The 27709-nt window shown below is 42.3% G+C and overlaps 1 protein-coding gene across 2 annotated transcripts in view; it reads left to right on the forward strand.

Annotated features, from left to right (window-relative positions):
- Positions 1-27709, forward strand: part of tyw1 (tRNA-yW synthesizing protein 1 homolog (S. cerevisiae)) — a 160863-nt gene that overhangs the window by 107015 nt on the left and 26139 nt on the right. The window lies entirely within an intron of this gene.

Below are 27709 nucleotides of genomic sequence, written 5' to 3' on the forward strand. Positions count from 1 at the left end.
ACTATTTCTGAGACTTTGTCGAGGTTCAACTCTCAGCATCGTACATAAGCATCAAAGTGTCATAAACACCAGTTTCATACACTTACCTTTTCATTTGTGTAAGATAATAGTTAGGCTGCGGTTGGAATATTATGTACAATTTTGAGCACTCCAATTACAGGAGGAAACAAAAGCAATGGAAAAAGTGCAGTGCAGATTCACGAGGATGTTACCAAGGACGAGGGTAACAGTTATAAAGAAAAACTTGAGTAGGTGTTTTTTTAAACTAGAGCCGAGAAGTTTAAGGAATGACCTGAAAAAAGATCTTTAAGATTATGGCCCGGAATTTCCTTTGAGTTGTTCCCGTTGCACTGACGTAACAAACAAAAATGAAATAAATGACCAGATATTGTTTTAAGTGGTATAGGTTGAGAGATAAATATTGGCTAGTACACAGCAAAAACTTCCCTGCACTTATCATAGTAGGTACAGCACAGGAGGAAGCCATTCGGCCCATCGTGCCTATGCTGGCTCTTTGAAAGAGCTATCCAATTAGTCCCATTCCCCAGCTCTTTTCCCATAGCCCTTTTTTTCCCTTCAAGTATTTATCCAATACCCTTTTGAAAGTTATTATTAAATCTGTTTCCACCAACCTTTCAGGCAGTGCATTCCAGACCGTTACAACTCGCTACGTTTTTTTTTATTCGTTCATGGGATGTGGGCGTCACTGGCGAGGCCAGTATTTATTGCCCATCCCTAATTGCCCTTGAGAAGGTGGTGGTGATACAATGTTTCCTCATGTCGCCTCTGACTCTTTTGCCGATCGCTTTAAATCTGTGTCCTCTGGTTTCCGGCCCATCTGCCATTGGAAACCGTTTCTCCTTGTTTACTCTGTCAAAACCGTTCAAGATTTGAACACCTCTTTCAAATCTCCCCTTAACCTTCTCTGTTCTAAGGAGAACAACCCCAGCTTCTCCAGTCTCTCCACATAACTGAAGTCCCTCATGCCTGGCACCATTCCAGTAAATGTCTTCTGCACCCTCTCTAAGGCCTTGACATACTTCCTAAAACGTTGGACCCAGAATTGAACACAATACTTCAGCTGAGGCCTAACCAGCGTTTTATAGTGTCATGGAATCTTTTACTTACATCTGAGAGGGTAGATGGGGTCACAGTTTAATATTTCATCTGAAAAGCAGCACCTCTGACAGTGCAGCACCCCTTTAATACTCCACTGAAGTGTCAGCCTAGATTATTTGCTCAAATCTATGGAGAGGGGCTTGAACCCACAACCTTTTGACTTAGAGGCGAGAGTACTACTATTAAGCCAAGGCTGACACCATAACATGAAAATCAGTAGATATTTATACACCATATTTCCATACACAAACATTTATTCCAAACACTGTAGTTATACAGGGTGGTAACACAGGAACAGGAGTAGGCCATTCAGCCCCTCATGCCTGCTCCTCCATTTGATAAGATCATGTCTGATCTGTGATCTAGCTCCGTATACCTGCCTTTGGTCCATATCTCTTAATACCTTTGGTTGCCAAAAAGCTATCCATCTCCTGCTGCAGTCGATGGGGATCGATGTCGGGGAGGAACTCAGAGAGGTGAAGGACCAGCAAGCCTCGCTCTTTGCCTCCGAGGCCTCCAAGATCATCTTCCGGTCCAGAGTCCGCTCCGTGGAGCAGGACGAGACTTGCTCGCGCTTCTTCTTCCAAAAGGTGCACAGAGAGAGCTCTGTGATCAGCAGCCTGAAGGAAGAGAACGGCTCGGTCACGTCCTCGCAGCCCGACATACTGAGGATCTGCAAATCCTTTTATGCCGGACTGTACGACGCGAAGCCCACAGACAGCGCGGCCTCCCATTCCTTCTTGTCGTCTATCACGGAGGTTCTAGACGACAGCAAGCGGGAGAGTCTGGATCACCCGCTAACTCTGGACGAACTGACAAAGGCCGTCCGATCCTTCGAGAAGAGTAAGACTCCCGGAAGCGACGGCTTACCGATGGAGTTGTACTCGGCTCTGTGGGACTGGATAGGCCCAGACCTGCTGGAAGTGTACGGGGGTATGCTTCTGGCAGGCAGCATGTCAGACTCCATGAGGAAAGGCATCATCACCCTCATCTACAAACGGAAGGGGGAGAGGGAAGAAATCAAAAATTGGCGACCCATCTCACTACTTAACGTGGACTACAAAATTCTGTCCAAGGTCATCGCCAATCGGGTCAAGTCAGCCCTGGAGGTGGTGATCCACCCCGATCAGACCTGCACCGTACCCGGCAGGAAGATCTCTGATAGCCTGGCGCTACTCAGGGATACGATTGCCTACGTACAGGACAGGGGGGTGAACACCTGCCTGATCAGCCTGGACCAGGAGAAGGCCTTTGATAGAATATCCCACACGTACATGATGGACGTGCTCTCCAAAATGGGGTTTGGGGAGGGAATCCGCAATTGGATCCAACTGCTCTACACAAACATCAGTAGCGCAGTTTCAATCAACGGGTGGGAATCAGAAAGCTTTCCGATCAAATCTGGAGTCAGGCAGGGCTGTCCTCTCTCCTCCGTCTTGTTCGTGTGTTGCATCGAACCCTTTGCCGAGTCCATCAGGAGGGATGCGGGCATAAGAGGGGTGACGATCCCAGGCAGCGGAGGCACTCAGGTCAAGGCCTCCCTGTACATGGATGACGTCGCCGTCTTTTGCTCGGATCAGCTGTCGGTCCGCAGATTGATGAGCATCTGCGACCGTTTCGAACTGGCCTTGGGGGCCAGGGTAAATCGTAGCAAGAGCGAGGCCATGTTCTTTGGGAACTGGACCGACCGATCCTTTGTCCCCTTCACCGTCAGGTCGGATTACCTGAAGGTGCTGGGGATCTGGTTCGGGGGGGCCGGGGCGTGCACCAAAAACTGGGAGGAGCGTATCTCCAAGGTTAAGCAGAAACTGGGACTGTGGCATCAACGATCCCTCTCGATCGTGGGCAAGAACCTGGTCATCAGGTGCGAGGTGCTCTCGGTGTTGCTGTACGTGGCGCAGGTCTGGCCCATACCTCGCCCAGCATTTAAATGGTGAAAAAAAAATCAGTCTTTTAATGAAATAGAAGACTTCAGCAGTGGGGCATTACTTTCCCCTTAATATTGATTCATTGGTTGCAATGTGCTGTTCACACTTGAAAAAACATTCAGGGACAAAGAATGTCATTCTGAAATGGCAACTATAATTTTTGGATTACGGAGAGGTAGCACATCAACAGCTTTTTATTCAGGTATTTTTATTACACACTACACAAAATAAGAGCTCATGGTGTAGGGGGTAACATATTAGCATGGATAGGGGATTGGTTAGCTAACAGGAAACAGAGAGTAGGCATAAATGGGTCATTTTCAAGTTGGCAAGATGTAACAAATGGAGTGCCACAGGGATCAATGCTTGAGCCTCAACTATTTACAATCTATATCAATGACTTGGATGAAGCGACCAAATGTATGGTTGCTAAATTTGCTGATGCCACAAAGGTAGGTAGGAAAGTAAGTTGTGAAGAGGACATAAGGAGTCTGCCAAGGGATATAGATAGGTTAAGTGAGTGGGCAAAAAATTGGCAGATGCAATATAATCTGGGAAAATGTGAACTTCTCCACTTTGGCAGGAGGAATAGAAAAGCAGTATATTATTTAAATGGAGAGAGATTGCAGAACTCTGAGGTACAGAGGGATCTGGGTATCCTAGTACATGAATCACAAAAAGTTAGTATGCAGGTACAGCAAGTGATTAGGAAGACAAATGGAATGTTGTCATTTTTTTGCAAGGGGAATGTAATATAAAAGTAGAGACGTTTTGCTACAGTTGTACAGGGCATTGGTGAGACCACATCGAGAATACTGTGTGCAGTTTTGGTCTCCTTATTTAAGAAAGGACATAATTGCTTTAGAGGCAGTTCAGAGAAGGTTCACTCAACTGATTCCTGGGATGAGGGTGTTGTCTTATGAGGAAAGATTGGACAAGTTGGGCGTGTATACACTGGAGTTTAGGAGAATGAGAGGTGATCTCATTGAAACATATAAAATCCTGAGGGGACTAGAAGGGGTAGATGCTGAGAGGGTGTTTCTCCTTGTGGGAGAGACTAGAACTGGGGGCCACAGTTTAAAAATAAGAGTTCTCCCATTTAAGACGGAGATGAGGAGAAATTTTTTCTCTGAGGGTCGTGAGTCTGTGGAACCCCCTTCCCCAGAGAACGGTGGAGGCAGGGTCGTTGAATATTTTTAAGGCTGAGTTAGATAGATTCCTGATTAACAAGGGAATCAAAGGTTTTAGTAGGTAGACGGGAAAGTAGGGTTGAGGTCACAATCAGATCAGCCATGATCTTATTACATGGCAGAGCAGGCTCGAGGGGCCGAATGGCTTACTCTTGCTCTTAATTCGTATGTTCGTATTTATCTGTCAAGCTTAAATCTAGTGGAGAAGTAGGTATCTGACCAATGTTTGTGTCTTCAAACAAAAATGTAAAAACTTTATGCTTTGTGATGGATGTGCAGACATATTGCTTAAAGGTGAATTAGAACAGTAAGTATTTTGCTGACAAACACTTGGGACATTTACTTCCCGTGACCCATGTTTGTATATTAATAAATATAGCTTAAAACTGGAAACGTGCGAATGCTTAAAACGGACCAGTTCTCTGTTGTCTGCATATCCCAAAAGGGCAAAAGCAAATTATATTTTAGCTTTTAACTATTCTCAATAGTATGTAGAACTGTTGAGATCAGTGTGTATGAGTTAAGTAGCTGAACAAAATCGTCTCAAATATTCAGTCAGTTTGCTTGAAATGTACTGGAAATTCATGCTGGAATTTATTAATACTGTCACAATACTAGCTGCAAATACTCTCAACCTCACACTCGGTAAATGGAGCTATTACCCTTTTTCAACATTAGAGACATAGGGCTCGATATTACCAGGGCGGCGGGTTCGCGGCGGGGGGGGGGTCTATTGGGTGCGTGGGTAACGCGCCCGGTGAAATCAGTCTGCACTGCGCGCAATCGCAGGCTAATTGGATCCACTTACCCGGTCTTCCGGGTTCCCGGCTGCTGAGCTGCCCGTCGGGCGGACTGCGCATGCTCAGTAAGGTCTGTCAGCTGGAGGAGCTCTATTTAAAGGGGCAGTCCTCCACTGACTGATGCTGCAAGAAATAGGAAAAATTACAGCATGTAGCAGCCCAGGGGGAAGGCTGCTCCCAGGTTTAATGATGCCTCACTCCAGGTATCAATGGATGGGATGAGGAGGAGGGGGAGGACAGAGATCTTCCCCCCAGCGGGCGGGAAGAAGCGGCCTGCCTCTGCCACCAAGAAGGCCTGGCTCAAGGTGGCAGAGGAGGTCACCTGCACCACCAACATATCGCCCACCTGCATACAGTGCAGGAGGCGCTGCAATGACCTAAGTAGGTCAGCCAAAGTGAGTACACTTACTCATTCCCCTACACTCCGTCTGCCACATCACCGCCCCCACCCCACACCACCTTCTGCACTGCCAACACTACTCTGTCACATCACCCCTCATACCCACTCAAAGCTCATCCTCATCTTACCTGCACTTACTCACCTCGCCAGTACTCATCCCGCCACTACCACTCAACCCAATCCTCATACAATCTCATGGCTCTATCTCATACTCACCCTCTCATGCATCTCTTTCACGGTCAGCCTCACTCAACCTGCCACTACCTGTGCTGCAGCCACAGGGCATGCATGACATATGTGCAGTAGGAAGCGTAAGGCAAACGTGTCATGAGCATGAAGGGGAAGCACAAGGGTGTTTGAGGGTTTGTCATGGTTTTTAATTATATTTAATTTCTGAACAACTCACATCATATATTATATTGGCACCACTACTGCCACGTCTTTGCGAATCTTGTCTGGTTTGTGCAATAATGCCCTTTCCTGAGGATCACAATGAAGACCCACACCTGATGCCACCCATTGTGTCACTGCAGAGTGGGTGTAGGTGTATTTGCGGGGCTCTTTTGTGCAGGCGACTGAGAGACGTCAGCGATGTCCCCGGTGGCACCCTGGAAGGATGTGGAGGAGAAGTTGTTAAGGGCAGTGGTGACTTTGACAGCGACAGGTAAGAAGATTGTGCTCGGGCCAGCCGGGAGCAGCTCGGCATGAAAGAGGCTGCGGATGTTCATGACTACATGACGAGTGACTCTGAGCCTCCGTGTGCACTGCTGCTCAGAGAGGTCCAGGAAGCTGAGCCTCGGTCTGTGGACCCTGTGGCGAGGGTAGTGCCCTCTGCGACGCATCTCTCTCTGCCTATGCCCTCCTTCCTGCTGTACAGGTGGATGTGTCACAGCACTGTGTTGTGGAGCTCCATGTGTCAGAGGTGGACGGCGTGGCCGGCGAGGCTGGTGATGCTGTTTGCCCTCCGAGGAGGTCATGACTGCAGCTACGGCGGCCCCCATCCAGAAGATGTACATCTGAGGGGGTCCGCAAGGTAGGTACATGTGTCTGGACACTGGGGTAAGTGTGCAATTTTGTGAATTTTATTGTTAGGGGGAGGTGGTGGAGGCCAAACTTTGTCCAAAGTGACAGAGTGGCCTCCTGCAATGAGTGAGGGTCTCCTCTCCCCCCACACCCCCCACACCTGTCAAATGGACCTTTGCAGCTGCCACAGGCTGATGGCTGCAACACGCCCATTTGAACTGGGAGTGTTTTCCCCAGTATGGGAAACATTCCCAGTTGTTTGCAAAATCCCACCCCATGTAAAATATCTCCTTAATCAGGTCTCTAAATGACCTGAAATACCTAAATAAATAGCTTAAGTGGTACCCCGCCGGCTTTAATTGCCGGCGGGTGTCCCGCATGCGGGGGCTGCGCGTGCACGTCAGCGCGTCAGTGGGAAACCCGGAAGTGGGCGGGTTGGAGCTGGGTTCCAGACCCGCCCCGGGAATCCCCGATTTTCGGAGCCCCCCCGCCAGGAACGCACCCGATAGCGGGTGCTAAAATCGACCCCATAGTTTTTAATCTGTTGAACAGTTACTTAGTAGTTACACTTGCGTATGCCAGTCCGGTCCTTTTTTATAGTCACGACAATGTCTCTTTAAACTGTGTGTGTGTGTGTGTGTGTGTGTGTGTCAACATAAGACATAGGAGAGGAGTAGGCCATCCGGCCCCTCGCCTGCTCTGCCATTCAACAAGATTATGACTGATCTTCCACCTCAACGCCATTTTCCTGCACCATCCCCATATCCCTTGATGCCTTTAATGTTTAGAAATCTTATTGATCTCTGTTTTGAATGTACTCAATGACTGAGCTTCCACAGCCCTCTGGGGTAGAGAATTCTAAAGATTCACGACCCTCTGAGTGAAGAAATTTCTCCTCGTCTCAGTCCTAAATGGCCTACCCTTTATTCTGAGACTGTGACCCCTGGTTCTAGATTCCCCAGCCAGGGGAAACATCCTTCTTGCATCTACCCTATCGAGCCCTGTAAGAATTTTGTATGTTTCAATAAGATCACCTCTCATTCTTCTAAACTCTAGAGAATACAGGCCTAGTCTACTCAGTTTCTCCTCATACGACAATCCTGCCATCCCAGGAATCAGTCTTGTGAACCTTCGTTGCACTCCCTCTATGGCAAGGAGACCAAAATTGTACATAATACTCCAGGTGCGGTCTAACCAAGGCCCTATATAATTGCAGTAAGACATCTTTACTCCTGTACTCAAATCCTCTTTTAATAAAGGCCAACATACCATTTGCCTTCCTAATTGCTTGCTGCACCTGCATGTTAGCTTTCAGTGACTCATGTACAAGGACAGGCAGGTCCCTTTGAATATCAACATTTCCCAATCTCTCACCATTTTAAAAAATACTCTACATTTCTGTTTTTCCTACCAAAGTGGATAACTTCACATTTTTCACATTATATTCCATCTGCCATGTTCTTGCCCACTCACTTAGCGTGTCTATATCCCCATGAAGCCCCTTTGCATTCTCCTCACAGCTCACATTCCCGCCTAGTTTGTGTCATCAGCAAACTTGGAAATAATACATTTGGTCCCCTCATTGATATAGATTGTGAATAGCTGGGGTCCAAGCACCGATCCCTGCAGCACGCAACTAGTCACAGTCTGCCAACCTGAAAAAGACTCGTTTATTCCTACTCTCTGTTTTCTGTCTGTTAACCAATTCTCAATCCATGCCAGTATGTTGCCCCCAATTCCACGTGCTCCAACTTTGTTCACCAACCTCCTGTGTGGGACCTTATCAAAAGCTTTCTGAAAATCCAAATACACCACATCCACTGGTTCCCCTTTATCTATTCTACTAGTTACATCCTCAAAGAACTCCAGTAGGTTTGTCAAACATGATTTCCCTTTCATAAATCCATGTTGACTGTGAAATCCTATTATTATTTTCTAAGTCCTGTTATCACATCCTTTATAATAGATTCTAGCATTTTTCCCTACTACTGATGTCAGGCTGACAGGTCTGTAGTTCCCTGTTTTCTCTCTCCCTCCTTTCTTAAATAGTGGGGTTACATTTGCTACCCTCCAATCCGCAGGAACCATTCCAAAATCTATAGAATTTTGGAAGATGACAACCATGCATCCACTATCTCTATAGCCTCCTCTTTCAAAACCCTTGGATGTAGATCATCAGGTCCTTGGGATTTATTGACTTTCAGTCCCATTAATTTCTCTAGTACTGTTTTTTTACTTAATACTAATTTCCTTCAGTTCCTCTTTCTCGCCAGACCCTTGGTTCTCTAATGTTTCTGGGAGGTTTTTTGTGTTTTCTTCCGTGAAGACAGACACAAAATATTTAATTTCTCTGACATTTCCTTATTTCCCATTATAAATTCTCCTGTCTCTGTCTGTAAGGGACCCACATTTGCCTTCGCCAGTCTTTTCCTTTTTACATACCTATAGAAGCTTTTACAGGTCGTTTTTATGTTTCTCGCTAGTTTACTCTCATGTTCTATTTTCCCTTTCTTTATCAATTTCTTGGTCCTCCTTTGCTGAAATCTAAAATGCTCCCAATCCTCAGGCTTACTGCTTTTTCTGGCAACTTTATATGCCTCTTTCTTTGATTTAATACTATCTTTAATTTCTCTTGGTAGCCACAGTTGGACCACTTTTCCTGTTGGGTTTTTGTGCCTTAAAGGAATATATATTTGTTGCAAATTATGGATTAATTCTTTAAATGCTAGCCATTGCCTGTCTACCATCATACCTTTTAATGTAGTTCCCCAATCAACCATAGCCAACTTGCGCCTTATGCCTTCGTAGTTTTCTTTGTTTAGATTTAAGACCCTAGTTTCGGATTGAACTACATCACTTTCAAACTTAATGAAGAATTCTATCATATTATGGTCACTCTTCTAAGGCTTCTTTACAACAAGATTATTAATTAACCCTTTCTCATTGCACAATACTAGATCTAAAACAGCCTGTTCCCTAGTTGGTTCCTCAACATACTGATCTAGAAAACCATCTTGTATACATTCTAGGATTTCGTCCTCCATTAGCACAGTATTAGTGCTAATTTGGTTTGCCCAGTCTATATGTGGATTAAAGTTCCCCATGATTATTGTATTATCCTTGTTACATGCACTTCTAATTTCCTGCTTTATACCGTACCCTACATTACTACTGCTGTTTGGTGGTGTATAAACAACTCCCACCAATATTTTCTGCCCCTTGCTGTTTCTAAGCTCCACCCAAACTGATTCTACATCTTGATCTTCTGAGCCAAGATCCCTTCTCACTATTGTACTGATCTCATCCTTTATTAACAGAGCTACTCCACCTCCTTTTCCTTTTTGCCTGTCCTTCCTAAATGTCGAATATCCTTGAATATTCAGTTCCCAGTCTTGGTCACCCTGCAGCCATGTCTCAGTAATGGCAATTAGATCTTACCCATTTACTTCTATTTGTGCTGTCATTTCATCTATCTTGTTGCGAATGCTGTGTGCATTCAGATAAAGTGCCTTTAATTTTGTCTTTTTAACATTTTTTCCTATTTTGACCTTATTTGCTGCTGGCCTTCGTTTCCGCTGCCTTGCAATTTCACTTACTACTTTTCTGCCTTCCACTTTCAGCTTTGTTACTCTCCCTTCTGAATCTGCTCTCCGGTTCCCATTCCCCTGCCAAGTTAGTTTAAACCCTCTCCAACAGCACTAGCAAACCTCCCCGCAAGGATATTGGTCCTGGCCCTGTTGAGATGCAACCCGTCTGCTTGTACAGGTCCCACCTCCCCCAGATCCAGCCCCAATGCCCCAGGAATCTAAAGCCCTCCCTTTTGCACCATCTCTCCAGCCACGCATTCATCTGCTCTATCCTCCTATTTCTATACTCACTAGCGCGTGGTGCTGGGCGTAATCCGGAGACTCTGCCTGCAGGACCTCATCCCTCTTTCTACCTATGTCGTTGGTACCAAAACAGACCATGACCTCTGGCTGTTCACCTTCTTCCCCCCCACCCTCAGAATGCTCTGCAGCCGCTCATTGATATCCATGACCCTGGCACCAGGGAGGCAACATACCATCCTGGAATCACGTTTGTGGCTGCAGAAATGCCTGTCTGCTCCCCTAACTATGAAATCCCCTAACACTATTGCTCTCCTGATCTTTCTCCCCCCCCCCCCCCCAATACAGGTGAGCCACCCATGATGCTGTGGACTTGGCTCTAGCTGCACTCCCCAGAGGAACTCTCTCCCCCACCAGTATTCAGAACTGAATACTGGTTGGAGAGTGAAATACTCTCAGGGGACTCCTGCAGTACCTGCCTGGTCCTCCTTGTCTGTCTGGCAGTCACCCAGCCTCTCTCTGCCTGCACTTTCTTAAGCTGCAGGGTGACCACCTCCTGAAATGTGCTATCCACATAGTTCTCAACCTCGCGGTTGCACTGCAATGATACCAGCTGCTGCTTAAGCTCCGAAATCCGGAGCTTGAGCTCCTCCAGCTGACGACACTTCCTGCACGTGTGTATGTGTGTGTGTGTGTGTGTGTGTGTGTGTGTGTCAAAGGATATGCTGTCTTTTCAGCTGGTGTTATGCCATGTAACACACAATGCATTTATTACCTGAGCTACTGATTTTGGACATTTTCCCTACATTGGTTGCAGAATAATCATGCAGAGGGATAAAATAGACAGTGGCATATTAAGCACTCAAAAGGAATATGTGTTAAAATAAGAATGTTTCACAAAAGACAGTTATTTGTGAAATGTAGCCTTGAGTAGTTTATTCAACAGGAGGGCTCTAACTATGTAAAAGCAAGTTCTAATTGTGTTTATAAGAGGGTAATTTAAAGACTAATTAGTTAAGATAAATTTAATATATCTATAACACTATTGGTGCTATGAATATTGAGCCCTGCTCCTTATTATAGTACATTATTTAGTAGCATTTTAACAAGTAACACGTCTCCATGTGGGGACAGCAGATGTTCTTAATTAAATTTAGCTCCTTTAGTGTGCCTATGTTTAATTGTAATTAAAGCAATGGTTCTGTAGGTAGTATTTCCCTTTGCTTTGTGGTTTAAAAAAAATTTTGAGCAAAATTTGATTGTAAGAAAATGTTTATTATATTGTTAGAGCGATGATGCAATTACAGGATGTTATTCTCTTCAACTTAAAAGCCAGCTTACAAAACCTAGTGTAAAGGGACAATAAGAATCTTTGCTTAAATCATTGAAACTTATTCACTACTCCAATGGATACACAAATGTGCTGACCCTGGAAATTCTGCTGTAAATACCTCTCCAGACCATTGGGAGGCATAACTTTTTCTATTGGCATAAATGCAATGCAACTCGCTGAGTGGAAATTCAGGGCAAGTATTTTCTCAGTTCATGAAAATAGAACCCCAGTTGCTCCAGCCTTTCTTCGTGACTTAGACCCTCATCCCTGGAATCATCTTGGCAAATCTGCATCGCACTTTCTGCAGGGCTAGTTCCAGATGTGGCCTAACCATTGATTTGTACTGAGTCATCGTGACCTTTTTGTTTTTGTATACAGTCCTTCTTGATTTAAACCTCAAAATCCAATTTGCCTTCTTAATAGCTTTTTTTAACCCATTCATTAATTTTTATGTACCTGCACAACTAGATACTTTTGCTCCTACTACTTAAAATTATATTTTCATTCTTTATTCTTGTTTCCAAAAAGTATTACCCACCATTTTTCTGCATTTAACTGCATCTGTCTCATACCCCCCACGCCACCCATTCTCCTATCCTGTTTATGCCCTCCTGCATTGTTCCTTATAACATCATAAGATAAATACAGATGAAAACAACCGTTTAGCCCATTTTATTTCATCCATCCAGAAAAACTCTAAAGCCGCCCCCAATTCAGCATCTGATAGTTCTTAAATGAGGTTTTCATCTCTACTACTTTATCCAGGTGTCTGTTCTATATATTGATCAACTTTGTGTGAAGAAGACGACCTGAAGTGAATGCTAAATTTGCCTTTTACATGTTTGAACCTATGTCTCCTTGTCCTACTCTCACAATTTAGTTTAAAATAATTTTCTAGGTTTATCTTTTTCAAACCATTGATTATCTTGTATACCATCTTATCTTTTCACTTAAAGCAATTATATTATATTTTTACACTTTAATTATAGCTTCTAGTTCCCCAAATTTTCTTTCTTGCATTAGAGCACATATATTTCAACTCTTTTCCCTTGTTGCTAATGGTAAACTTTGCTTGTTCAATACTTTTCTTCTTTTTCTTATTGCCGTATTTTTGTATATCCCTCTTTTGTCTTCTCTAAGGTAAGAAGTACCCCTTCCTCCTAATCCCACTGTTACCTGTTCCTGCTATTTTTCCCCTCCCTTTTGTTACTTTTGAAGCCCTTGTAGTTAAATGTTGGGATTCCCAATAGTCATCAATTTTTGATTTATAGTCTGACTTTCTTCCTGCCATACAAGTTTAAATTGCCCGGTCCAGTTAGTCCATTCTGCAAGGACATTGATGCCATTTCAGTTCAGATGAAGATTGTCCTCACTGTACAGCTTCTGCCTCTCCTCCGTGCCCCAGAAATCTGAAACCCTTCCATCTGCACCGTTTCTTAATCTACGTATTGATGCTTGTCTTCTTCTTTTCCCTAAGTAGCCTAGTCTATAGCACTGGGAGTAATCGTGACATTGAGACCTTTGAGGTGTCTTGCTGTTTAGCATAAATCCTCTATTGTACTCTTATGTAAGGAATCTTACAACACCAAGTTATAGTCCAACATTTTTATTTGAAAATCACAAGCTTTCGGAGGCTTTCTCCTTCGCCAGGTGAACATCATCGTACTCTTATGTGTTACTAGTTTGAACATGAACAAGACAACCACTGTTTCAGGTCTATCCTAGCTATTCTCTTGGGTTAGTATCAACAATCTCTCATATAAGTACGTCCTTCACAATCAGTAGTTTACTTTCGCTACTCAATTTCTAAATGTATGTTAGTGTGACCTGTAGAATGTAACAATGAGACCCCCTTGCTACGTGGACAGAATTCTGCACTCTTAAGCATGTGTCCTTCTGCACTACTTCAATCTTCTGATAGATGAACTGATTACCACTTTAGAGACATGCGGCCAGATACGAATTTAAGCTGCTTTATTTTATGTCAGTATGTGATGTACAAAGTAACAATTGTACCAACTCTCACCTTACTTCAGCGTAACTTCAGTTCCTCCGCTTAAATAAGAAAAATAATAGACTCTGCTGTCCTGGTTAGCAGGTTAAATAACACTTGCTTTTCATCAGCCCTGTTACTGAATCAAACCAAGGCCTTGTTTAAAACCATGAAGGGTTTAGATAAAGTAAATAAAGAGAAACTGTTCCCATTGGCGGAAGGGTCGAGAACTGGAGGACACAGAATTAAGGTGATTGGCAAAAGAACCAAAGGCGACATGAGGAAACGCTTTATTACGCAGCGAGTAGTTATGATCTGGAATGCGCTTCCTGAAAGGGTGGTGGAAGCAGATTCAATCGTGGCTTTCAAAAAGGAATTGGATAAATACTTGAAGGGAAAAAATTTGCAGGGCTATGGGGAAAGAGCGGAGAAATGGGACTAACTGGATTGCTCTTGCAAAGGGCCGGCACGGGCTCGATGGGCTGAATGGCCTCCTTCTGTGCTGTAACCATTCTATGATTCTACGCCTTGCTCTAGGTTAGGTTGGCTCTCTTCTTTAGATAGACTGGCCTAGGCCTTACCTGCCTCTTTCAGCAGAACTTATCAACTGATCTTGAACATGTAGGTCTTTGTTCTTTTGTATCCTCTGTGGATAGGAGCTTGGCAGTTTGATTCTCTCCCTGCCCGTGTGTTGGCCTGTAGGGCTTCCAATTAATTTGGCTACTCCCTGCCAAGAATGAATTCCTACAAGACAACTCCATGCTATATACATAGAAACACAGTTTGTCCTGCCATGTCTAATGCAAGTGTCCAAAATGAGGAAATAAAAAACCTTTTGTTCCAGATTGTTATGGATAGCACTTTCAATGGCTGGCTTGTTAATTCCTGGGTGAGCTCATTAACGTACCAATCCCTTTCTTGTATCAATAGCACCTCTTTGTAAAGGTGACAGAATGGATATTGGACCTTTGGGAACTAACCCGTAAAAATACTGAACCTGAGTTCACATCAGGAGCAAATACCATAAACCAAAAATCCCTACTTGGTCAAATAACCAATAATCACTAGTTGTGACACATTTGCTTTCCAAAAGCTTCAGCTAAAGAAACCCACAAATCCTCAAGACAAGGACAGACTTCAACTCATAGGCTCTTACTGATGCCCCTTGAGAAATTCTGCAAACTGTATATACTCAGAACGCATAGATAAACTTGGTAATTCCCTTCGATTGTTTTGGAGAAAAAAATATCCATTGAAAAGCAAGGCTTCTGAGGCAGGCTTGGCCTTGCATTAAAAACTTTAAGGAAGGTATTAAAAGACACGAAAGATAATTCTGTGAGTGAATCTAATCATATTATTGTGAATTTTGAGTTGAAGGATGTGCTGTTTGGACAATGTATTATCTGGACCACTGATTTACAGTGACTGAATAAGTCAAATTCTACTTTTATTGCATGGTATTCTGGGATTTTTATTGGTGTTTTGGGAATCAAATTCCATGATTCTGTCCATTATTCTGTGAAAACCATAAATGACTGATTATTCTTTTCTATAGATTTTTAAAATCTTTATAGCCCTTTCTATTTTTAAAGATTGTGTGCAAGGTGTACCAGCTTATGTGTCTGTTTTTCTGTATCTCTTTTTTTCTCTGTCTCTATTTATTTGCCTCTCTTTTTGCATCATGAATATTGACATAAAAGCATCACTCAATATTTATGACTTAGGAAGCAAGAGTAACATGCACAAGAAATATATGTCATATGCAAGACCTTCAATGTATTATAGATGGATTTAATAATTACTGTTACAACAATGCAGAAAACTAGAGAAATAGCAAATTACATTTGTACTGAAAATGTGCCACCAAGTAAATTTGTTTCCTGTCTAGCAAGATCACCATTACTAATCTGATGAATCTTTTTGGATATAGCTTGAAAATAATAATCTGATTGGAAACCTAAAAGATGCAAAAGAAAACTACAGGGTGCACAGTACAGGATTTAAAAACTGAATTGTCACCGATATTTAGGAAATGATGAACTTTATCAGCCTTACTAAATGATCATAATGCTCAAACAACTTGATCACAACTGTCAGTGTACAAGTATGTGGTCTTACTTTAGTATGTTTCATCGATATGAATACTGATGTTCTATCGTACATTAATGTTTCTATCAAATATCTTGGTAGTCTTGTGTTAAATCGCTAGATCTTATAAAGTCTATTGTCTCCATTTTTAGGGTCAGGTTGGAGCTGAGATTGGCTGAAATATGGGTGCTGAAATGGAGCACTTTGGGCCAATTTATGAGGCCCCAAATTAGTGTTGTCAGTGCAAACAAAACCCATTTTAAGGGTTGGTTCCAAATTGGTGTTGATTGGAAAGTCTGCCAGTATAATGCAGCAGTGGGCTTCAGATCTATTTAGCACCCATTTTTGCAACCACTGAATCCTTCAGTTGCAACTGATACAGCAGTTTCATTTAGTCCAACAACCACAGTTATGCTTAATATATATTTACAAAATAAAACTGTGCATGCAAACATAGGCAATGCAGCCACTTACAAATACATAAAAAGGAGGGGAAAAAAACCTCTTAAGATTATAGAAAGTAACCTGGGCTGCTCAACTCAATTTACCATTGTGAGTTTGAACATGCCTTTGAGTCTTAGTATAACTGTGATGTAAGTCAGTGAAATATGAGAATGCTCGACTATGGTTACATTTTTGTAAATAATTATTTGGAAGCAAAAGCAATCATTGTTGGGCAGATGGCTTTATGAGATGTTTAAAATAGAGATTCATTTATTTTTCTCATTGCTTTGCAATTGATGTTTTTCACAATTTCTAATTATTAAATGGATAGGCTTATTGGTAATTGTAGTAACTCACATCCTTGTTAATGTTTTTTATTCAAATGTGTTTAGAGTTGATTTCTGCAAATTGCATAGTTTGCAGTTCCTGGGAAATAGAGCAGATTTAGATAAAACACATATATATAATATATATAATTATTTGCTTTGTGGCCGTTACAATATAATAATTTGTAGTTATAGCAAGAATACTATATGAGGCTTACAGATGTACATTTCAATTGTTACAATTTGGGCTTCTTCCAACAGTCTTTATTTTTGTTCACAGTAAACAAGGTAGTTTCCCTAAGTAGGCCCCCACTTCCTATATACTGAAACTTATTCACCTTGTTCTTGGAGTGAATGGTTTAGTGTGCTGTACAAATAACAAGTTAGACACCTGAAAATATATAGGACTATAAATTGGGCCCTGTAGCGCCTGTTTTATAGGCACTACACGGTCTCAAAGGATCCAAAATGGCATCCAGAATGCACGCGTGTGCTTCTAGCTTGATGTGCGCCAGACGCCATCCAATGCATCATCATAGAACCTTGGCGCACGTTCTGCCGCAGGCCCCGGTACAATCTCAGATTGGCGGATTGGTGAGGTCTGGTATGCAGATTTAGTAGTGCACAACCGTTATTCAATGTTTTAACATAACTCAACAGTTTGTAAACATAGTGATGGGACCTGCATCTGTGTTTTACGTGTGCGATGTCTGATTTCCGTATGGATCCGTATCTTATATTTAGCAAATAAGAGGCGCAGTCTGCCTTGAAGTGGTGCGAGCCACTCGCACGATATCAGGGCCCCCCTACTGGTGAGCAGCCACTCAGCAGCATAGCTAGGCTTTGTTGCTCGCAGATATCAGGTAAATGACCAGGCAGCACGAATCTGATATGCTGCCTACATCTCAATGACCGGGCGCAGGTTAATCGCGCACCACGACCCCCGCGCCCGGATTCGAGAGTTATCGAATTTAACCTCCACAGGGTCTTACTCATTTCAACAGGCAGATAAAACATCATCCTGACAGATAATATGTTTGAGTCTAAATTATAGATTAAATATATTACAGGATGTAAATTTATACAGAAGCAAAGTACATCAGGTAAAAAGCAATACAGTACTTGACTTTCATTAATACTTTAAATCATTTGCTCTGACTTGGATGACATTAACATGGGCACTTCACTTCACTTTCTCCCACACCACTGCATAGATAGAATATATAACGAAAGACTGCAGTAGTTATGCTGATGCGGGCAGTTCTGACCCCTCAGATCAAAAATCAGACCTTTTACATTAGGCAATTGCCTTAATAATTCTGAAACTCTTTCTCAACAGGCTGGTAATCAGTGTTTGTATCAACTGGGTGGCTGGCAAGTGAAAAATAAAACATCTCTCACCATCTGGTGAATTTATTTATTATATCTGCCATGCCACTCCCTTTATGAAACAAAATGCGTTACCAAGCCATAGAATGCCATCAAATCGCTCACAGATCTAAGAGAAGTACTGTCCCATTAACAAATAATGCCTGGAGATAGAATTCATATTCACTGTACCCGCTAGGCCTTAAGACAAAAGGACAAAACAGTGGCCACTGCTCCCATCTTAAAATTCCAGTTGGTCTAACTAAAATTCGTATGAAAAAACATTACAGAAATATTTTATAACATGATTCAAGGATCCGTCTGTGTACATCACAACTACATCCAGGATAATAAATGGACAGGTCCGTATATAAGATAGTTACACACTGATGGGCTAAATGATATCATAGACTGCAGGAGCAAAGTTTGAGTGGTTCCTCAGAACCCTGAGGTTTTATACACTCTTGAAACTCCAGTCTGTATAATTGTTCCTAATCCAGTGACTGACATTATAGCAAACAGTGATACGTAGGAAGCTTCCATGAACAAATCCTGTGAAGTGCTTCTCTGTTATTGGAACTGAAATAATACCAATTTTTATATTGTCATGTTCTAATGGCGAATTGCATATTCTGTACGAATCATAAAACATTTAAAATTTGCTTTAATTGCTGAAATAGTCCCAGCATTCTGGACTCAACTTTCAGTAGATAAATTCTAAATACCATCTAGTTCACTTACATGCAGTAGTCCTTCTAACTATGTGCTGCTTTAAAACTCCAAATTTTTCTCCCCATCTATTGTTAAAAGAGTCTGTTCTGTTAAATGTACACAATTCCAAAATCTTGCCACTCATAACTCTAACTACTCACATCATTTCAAATGCTGCTGTATCAGCTGTTCATTTCTCTAGTGTAAATGTTATTATATGTTAAGATCTTTAACTCACCCCACAATGTCCTATATTAAATATAAGCCAACATTTTTCATTAATAACTTCCATGCACAGTTCCATGCGACAGACAGAGAGAGAGAATATTGCTATCAGTAACGAGGTGAGCTACATCATTCTTATTGAGTACACTGATGATATGATTGTACATCATTTGACTGTTATATTTGGCAAGCTTCTAATTTCAGTCAGATCTCAGGCCCAGAACACTCATTGAGTCTAGTTTATCCCATCAGTTTGACCCTTCCAATTTACCAGTTTGATCCTAAACAAAATGACAAACTGTATTGATGACAAACTTAATGTGTAGGAGTAGTTGACTTCTTTCAATGTGACTGAACAGTGTGGCGTTTATACTAAGATTAAAATCTTGATTAGAATGGCCTACTTAATGAACATATAATTGGACTCTCAAAATCAGATATTGATGGAGATGGACTGCTGGCAAGGAAGATATCTACGTCCGTGAGCATCGTTGAAGATCCAATATTGATTGAAAGGGATTGTTGCACTGGGAAATGTCTGGGCTTAGACGCAGTGCAGCGAATCATATGTTGATGAGAAAGGACTGCTGGAAGAATCGGTGCTGCTCAAGCACAACAGCAGTCAAACCCTTTATTGAAGTGGACCGTTGGATGACAAGATTCAGCAGCATTAATCAGCATAGTGCTAAGACCTTCTTCACATTTGTGCGCAAAATTTTTGAGTTAGCGTAGAATTTTTTACGCAATGAGTTAATCAGATCTATTTAATAATTTTTCTGAAGAAGTGGAGAATTTGGTCTACGTTACGAATCTGGTACTTCACAGGTTGGATTTGAAAATAATTAAACCACAGGAGTGGCAGCCTTCATTTCATGATTGCTCACTCCTCTCTAAATGCAGTGAATGTTTCTCCGCTCTCTTATTATATAGATTTACGTTGATTATCGGCACATTTTAAAAAATTTCTGGCTAAGAATAAATTATGCTACTGTGTACTTAATTCTTGCATCTTTGTCCTACATCTCCATTTAAAGCAATAAAACTAATGCCTGGAGAAGGCGTCATACTGGAACAGTCTATGCATAACTTTCAGCAAGATAAAAAAGTCATGACAGCTTAGATGGCATAAACAAGTAAGAAACAGCACTGCAATTAAATGGAGACAAAACCAAGTATTGTATTGAAAGAAATAAGATCACTGAGGTTTGGTTTACCCTCTGAAACAAGCCTGTAACCATATTTCTTTCTCTGCAGTTCTGTTGAAAGATCATCGACCTTAAACATTAACTCTGTTTCTCTCTCCACAGATGCTGCTTGACCTGCTGAGTATTTCCAGCATTTTCTGTTTTTATTTCAGATTTCCAGCATCCGCAGTATTTTGTTTCTTTCTCTATCTTGGCTTCCTCAGTTGTTTGATGTACAGTGTGTAAACCAATAAGAAAAGTGGTAATCTCAGCTTCTGCCTTTATGAATTAATTAATTTATTTGAAAAAATACAGCATATTTTTCATGTATTTAGAGCACACAAATTGGGAAATTTTGAATGGTATGTGGAAGAACTTTAGATACTTAATTGTTTGGGTAGGCATACAGGTAATTTAATTTTTACACGGAAACCATGGAGCTAGCTTCTAGATCCACGTTCACCATTAGTGTGCTGTCTGTTCTGCAATAAGGCCAAGCTCATGAATGGATTTATGTCCTCAGATTTTAACTTCTCCACAAACGCTAGATTCTTACGCAACAGTGCGCTGGCCTATTTTATAGCTTTTGATAGGATATTATTAACGAAAGCTAATGTTAGCAAGTCTGAACAATTACCTATTTTAGGACTTTGAAAATCGAACGTGTTGGAGCAGTTAACATGAGCTCCTGCTGAGTCTAGCTGCATTTCTAATGTGTTCACGTTGATCATTGATGATAAGATAGCTATGCTTAAGGAAAGTCATTTGGCTCATCTTAGCTTATCCAACCAGAAGAATATATTTGTCCCATCACAGTTTCTTAAATGATTTGAGACAAGGTTTTTGAGACCATTCCACTTGTTGATCACTCTCACTTCTTGTGTAAAGAACTATTTCCTGGTAGTCCTATATCTGCCTTTTGTTAGTCAAAAACGTGTATCTGCTTGTCCTGCTGTCACAATTGCATTTGATGTAATGCTGTGGATTTATCTTTTCCATACTTATATTTGTTTATCGTCCTTGGGTGGAGTGGTGGGTAAGCAGTCTTTTGGGATTGAATTGGCCACATGATGACACCTGGCAAAGAAAATTTGGAACCAAATGAACTCTCTATGGCAGACTCCATTATGTAATACTTGGGCCAGGCAAGTTTACTTTATTCCACGGCACTGTTGCTGATTGAACAGTCAACCTAACTTATTAATAACACCAGGCTGAGTAGTCTGTGGAGCTGAGATTTCTCCCATTCGGTTCCAGGCAAGCCTGAAACCAATACCCTATCAAGTAGGGTGTTTCTGGCTGGAAAAGCAGCCTGAAGCTCTATGAAGGTAGGCTGTGAGATTTTTACCTAGCTAAAATCCAACACTACTCCTATGCATACATGAGGTTCCTAAACCTTGGTTGAGCCACTTAAACCTAAGCTTTCTTGACTTGGGTAACTAGGGTATGTCCTTAAGGGGGAGCATGCATTCCATATTGGGTAGTCAAAACTCTACCTGGGTGGGTTTCTCAATAGTTTGGTTTGGGGTGTCTTAAAATTCAGAACTGCACTGAATATTCTGTCAGGCTCGTCATCACTGGTCAGCATCTTGTAAGCGGTCCTTATATCCCCCATGTACTAGAGGGAACCTTTACTGCCCATTATTAAATTAAAGGATAGCATGATCCTGGGCCATAAGAATAGGACCCCTTGTTTTGTGTATTGAGTACTGTGATTTTTGCACTTGCTGCCACAAGCATTTCTCCTAATTCTCGGAAGACAGACTGAAAAGCTGTCTTGTAAGATAAGGCCAATTGTAAACCAACATGTAATATATGAATGGACAGAACACAGTTTTCACCAGATTCAATCAATTTCCTATCATTTTTCCTGTCATGAAACACAACTAAATACATTTAAAATTTTCCTTTTTTAAAAAAAATATTTATCCACTTCTCTTTTAAAAGCTGTTATCCACTCTGCTTCTCCCCCCCCCCCCCCCCGATTCTGGTAGGGCACATAATGTCCTAACAACCTGCTGCGTACACAAATTTCTTTTAACCTTATCATTTGTTGTTTTGGTGATGCTCTTAAATTTATGCCCTCTAATTATCAACTCATTTACCAGTGGCAATAGTTTTTCTCAATTTGCCTTATCAAAGCCCCTCATAATTTTGAACACCTCTATTAGAAAACTTGTTGAGCATTGTTGTTCTAATGAAAAGAGCCCAAGTTTTTCTACTGTTCGTTACTAAAACCTCTTAGCCCTGATATCATCTTATCCTCTTCTGCACACTCCATGGCCTTGACGTCCTTCCTAAAATAAGACATCAAAAATTGGACATGATATTCTACCTGCAGCCTAAGCAATAATTTGCGAAGATTTAGCATTAGCTCTTTGTTTTTGCCTCTGTTTATAAAGCCTAGGATCCCATATGCATTTTTAACAGCTTTACCAACTTTTCTTCCCACTTTTAAAGATACATGTATCTGAAACCTTACTTCTGTCGGCTTCTCTACTCGTTTTAAAATTTTACTAGTTAGTGTGTATTTTTCTTCTTCTTCCTCCCAAGATGTGTCAGTTCACATTTCCCACAATTCATTTAATATGACATCAATCTGCTAACGTTCTCCTGAATTCATCTGCAAATTTTGATATTGTGTTTCCTATATTAAAGTCCAGAAAATTTATATTTTTATATATAATTTTTTTTCTGCCCTTTTACCAACCTATCCATGCCGCCCCAGTTCCTTTTTAATAATGTCACATTGGGCTAGAAGATATTGCAGAGGTGGGTAGGACAAGGCTGAGGATGGACTTGAAAATTAAGAAGATTTTGAATTCGATGTGTTGGGGAATAGGGAGCAATGGGAAATCAACGAGAATAGGGGTGTTAGGTGAGCAGGACTTAGTGTAGAATGGAATGAATCAAGTACTACTGGGATAGGAACTTTGGACGAGTTGGAGTTGATGTGGGAAATGAGAAAGTTAGGCCTAAAACTCATCAAATATCTCTAATGGAATACTCTAGTTCTTTAAAAATTTACGACTCTGCTTAATATGGAAATTTCAGCTGTGAGTTATAGCATAGCTTAAGAGCCTGTATGTAAAAATGCTTTTTGTAGTAGCTAATTTGATTACTTGCAAGGGACAATAAAAATCCATCTCAACTCTTGTCAAGCTTTCTGGTCTTTTGAATGAGTGATGTAGTAATCATAACCGAGTATTGATTGCCTGTTGCTTTTTGAACTTATGACATATCCTGAATGTGTGTTACTTAGAAATGTATAGATTTTAGCACAGAAGCCCTTCTTGCTTTCATTGAACGTAGACCCCTCTTGGGACAGATTCACATTGTCCCATTTTCCTGCTTTCTCCCCATAGCCTTTTTAATTTTTCTTCTTTAAGTAATTATCCAGTATCTTTTTGAAGTCTGTGATCACTTTAGCATCAATCACAACTGCAGCAAACATTTCACATTCCAATAACTCTGCATGAAAAAGTTTTTTTTCTGAACTCCCCTTTTCTGTATCTGGTGCCTATGTTCAGACAAGCTATTTGCCTTTGATTTACCTACTGATGAAAATTATTTCTGTTTACCTTGTTTATTCTTTTTATCATTTTGGACACATTTATCAAATCCCCCTCAAGCTTCAGTTTGAGAATATAGCCCTAGTTGCTCTAGCCTTTCCTTGTAACTCAGACCCCCTAATCCCTGATATCATCCTGTTAAATTTGCAATGTACTTTCTCCAGAGCTTTAATATCTCTTGTGTAATGGGAAACCCAAAACTGCACATAATATTTCAGATCTCACTTTCCCATTGTGTGCAAAATCATTATGAGCTATTGGTTCTTGTATTCATTCCCCCTTGATATAATCCCCAAAATCCATTTAGCCCAAATTTAGTCCCTGCATGGCCACCTTGGGGATATCCCAAAGTTTTTTTGGCTATTTCTCCTTTTCTGTTTGCTGACCCTCCGCAACATTATCTACAGGCATGGGATCTGCCTCCGTATGTGTTCTGACAACACCCACTTCTATCTTCTCAGCACCACCCTTGACTTCATAACTGCCACTGTGCTATCTGATGGCTTGTCCAACATCAATTTGTGGATAAGTCAAATATTTCTTCAACTCAATATAAACAAGACCGATGCCATCTCATTCAGCCCCTGCCAAAAGCTCTGCATCCTAGTTCCTGGATTCCATCCCCCTCCTGAAGGCTAGCTCAACTAAATCAACCTTAGATGTGCTAATTGAGTCTGAACTGAGCTACAAACCTCATATCCTATCCATTATCAAGAGCATCTGTTTGCACCACTGCAACATCACCTCCTTCTGCCCTTGCATGACTAACACTGAAACCCTCATCCATACTTTTAATCACCTCCAGGTTTGACTTCTGATGCTCTCCTTTCTGTCCTCCTGAGTTACACCCTACATAAATTCTAACTCATTCAAAACTCTGTTATCCACATCCTATCGCAAACTAAGTCCCACTCACTAACACCCATAATCTTGTCAATCTCCATTGGCATGCTGATCCCAATGCATTGAATTCAAATTTCTAATCATTTACAAATCCCTCCTTGATCTTGTCCCACTTGCTCTGCAACATCTTCCACTTCTATATGCCAGCATGTGCTCTCCGCTCTTCCAACGCTAGCCTCCTATTTATCCCTTCCTCCCTCCACTCCACATTTGGTGGCAAAAGTCTTCAGCCACTTACCCTCAGGACCTTACTTGCCAAACTCTTCCATCTTACTACCTCCTATCTCTTTGACCATGACTTCAACAATGTTTAGTATACGAAAGGTGCTATACATACAAATTGTTGAAATATTCAAGCTCACAGAATAGCCTGTTGCTACTGCTATTCTTGCAATTGCTAGCTTCTAAGTATTCACCATTAGATGTGTGTATCAGACACCAAGGGCTCGATTTTTGCACCCCCGAGCAGGTGCATTTGTGGCGGGGAGGCTGCAAAAATCGGGGATTCCTGGGGCAGGTCCGGAGCCCGGCTCCAACCAGCCCACTTCCGGGTTCCCCAGTGATGCGCTGACATGCGCGCGCAGCCCCCGCATGCGGGACTCCCGCCGGCAATTAAAGCCGGCGGGATGCCACTTGAGGTAATGATTTAGGTACTTCAGGTCGTTTACAGACCTGATTAACATGATATTTTAGGAGGGCTGGGATTTTCAAGTCAACTGGGACTGTTTCCCGTACTGGGGGAAACACTCCCAGTTGAAATGTACGTGTTGCAGCCATCAGCCTGTGGCAGCTGCAAAGGTCCATTTGACAGTTGGGGGTGGGAGACCCTCACTCATTGCAGGAGGCCACTCTGTCACTTTGGACAAAGTTTGGCCTCCACCACCCTCCTCCTAACAATAAAATTCACAAACTTGCACAAATGTCCAGACACATTTACCTACCTTGCGGACCCCCTCAAACGTACATCTTCTGGATGGGGGCAGCCATAGCTGCAGTCATGACCTCCTCGGAGGACGAGCAGCCTCGCCGGCCACGCCGTCCACCTCTGACACGTGGAGCTCCACAACACAGTGCTGTGACACATCCACCTGCACAGCAGGAGGGAGGGCAATGGCAGAGAGAGATGCGTCGCAGAAGGGACTACCCTCGCCACGGTCTACAGACCGAAGCTCAGCTTCCTGGACCTCTCTGAGCAGCAGTGCACACGGAGGCTCAGAGTCACATGACATGTAGTCGTGGATATCTGCAGCCTCCTTCATGCCGAGCTGCTCCCGGCTGGCCCGAGCACCATCTTCTTACCTGTCGCTGTCAAAGTCACCACTGCCCTCAACAACTTCTCCTTTGCATCCTTCCGGGGTGCCACCAGGGACATCGCCAACGTCTCTCAGTCATCTGCACAAAAGAGCCCTGTAAATACACCTACACCCACTCTGCAGTGACACAATGGGTGGCATCAGTTGTGGGTCTTCATAGTGATCCTCAGGAAAGGGCATTATTGCACAAACCAGACAAGATTCGCAAAGACATGGCAGTAGTGGTGACAATATAATATGTAATGTGAGTTGATCAGAAATCAATATAAGTAAAAACCATGACAAACCCTCAAACACCCTTGTGCATCCCTTCATGCTCATGACACGTTTGCCTTACGCTTCCTACTGCACATATGTCATGCATGCCCTGTGGCTGCAGCACAGGTAGTGGCAAGTTGAGTAAGGCTGACTGTGAGAGAGATGCATGAGAGGGTGAGTATGAGATAGAGCCATGAGATTGTATGAGGATTGGGTTGAGTGGTGGTGGGATGAGTACCGGCGAGGTGAGTAAGTGCAAGTAAGATGAGGATGAGCTTTGAGTGGGTGTGAGGAGTGATGTGATAGAGTAGTGTTGGTAGTGCAGAAGGAGATGTGGGGTGGGGGCGGTGATGTGGCAGATGGAGTGTAGGGGAATGAGTAAGTGTACTCTCTTTGGCTGACCTACTTAGGTCATTGAAGCGCCTCCTGCACTGTATGCAGGTGCGCGATATGTTGGTGGTGCTGGTGACCTCCTCTGCCACCTCGAGCCAGGCCTTCTTGGTGGCAGAGGCAGGCCACTTCCTCCCGCCTGCCGGGGAGAAGATCTCTGTCCTCCCCCTCCTCCTCACCCCATCCAATAATACCTGGAGTGAGGCATCATTAAACCTGGGAGCAGCCTTCCCCCTGGGCTGCTCCATGCTGTAATTTTTCCTATTTCCTGCAGCATCAGTCAGTGGAGGACTGCCCCTTTAAATAGGGCTCCTCCAGCTGATAGCCTATGCTGCGCATGCGCAGTCCGCCTGCTGCGCAGCTTTCCAGCGCAAAACCCGGAAGCAAAGGTAAGTGGCTGCAATTAGCCTGCGATTGCATGCCAAACCCACCGATTTCACTGGGCGTGTTACCCACGTGCCCAGTCGACCCCCCGCTGTGAACCTGCTGCCCTCCTAATATCGGGCCCCAAGTCAATATCAATATCTTATTTTGCATTACCTACACAGAAGTAAGTTTTAAATCTAATTGTTATTATAAAAATGATTTGAAAATCATAGATACTGTGACGAAAAAACAAGCAGTTTAATAGTGAGCCCATTCAGGACTCACTGAAAATGCAGGTAATAGAAAGACAATCTGTTTAGCATTATATTCAACTGTAACTCATGAAAGTACTTCAGATTGCTATCTTATTTTCTTCTGACTTCCTGTTAAGGGTTCTTTATTTCTTTGAGGACTGCAGAAGAATTTTATGCAAATACATAAAACTGACCCTTTTTAGATTCTTTGGAAAGTATTGCTGATGTCGCAATACATCTAGTGTATTGTATACACAACCCAAAATTATGATGCTTTTCTGTGCCCTATTTTAATCATCATAAACAGTGATTTTACTATATAACTAAATAAGTAAAATGACATTTATTTTATAGATTGCAGAGATTTATTTACAGGTATTTTGGGCCTCGCTTTCTCTGATTCTGTCCATTTTTCCATGAAATCTGCATTTTTGGTGGTCTTAGTAATGATCAAGCAGTTGAGCACTTGATTCTGATTCTGACGGTCACAGTGCCCAGAACTAAAAGCCCTTTGGCATTTGAACTTGCATGTTTCAGTAAAGCAAGTATTGTGGTTAGTTTGCCAAATGGAACATCTTACAGAACTAAGGAGTTCTGTCACAGAGCATAGAAGTCAGAACGGAGAGACCATCGCTCCGCACTGGCATAGAACATCCTTTTACCAATCACAGATTAGCGTACTAATATAGACACA

The sequence above is a fragment of the Heptranchias perlo genome, chromosome 28, assembly GCF_035084215.1.
Source record: "Heptranchias perlo isolate sHepPer1 chromosome 28, sHepPer1.hap1, whole genome shotgun sequence".
Lineage (NCBI taxonomy): Eukaryota > Metazoa > Chordata > Chondrichthyes > Hexanchiformes > Hexanchidae > Heptranchias > Heptranchias perlo.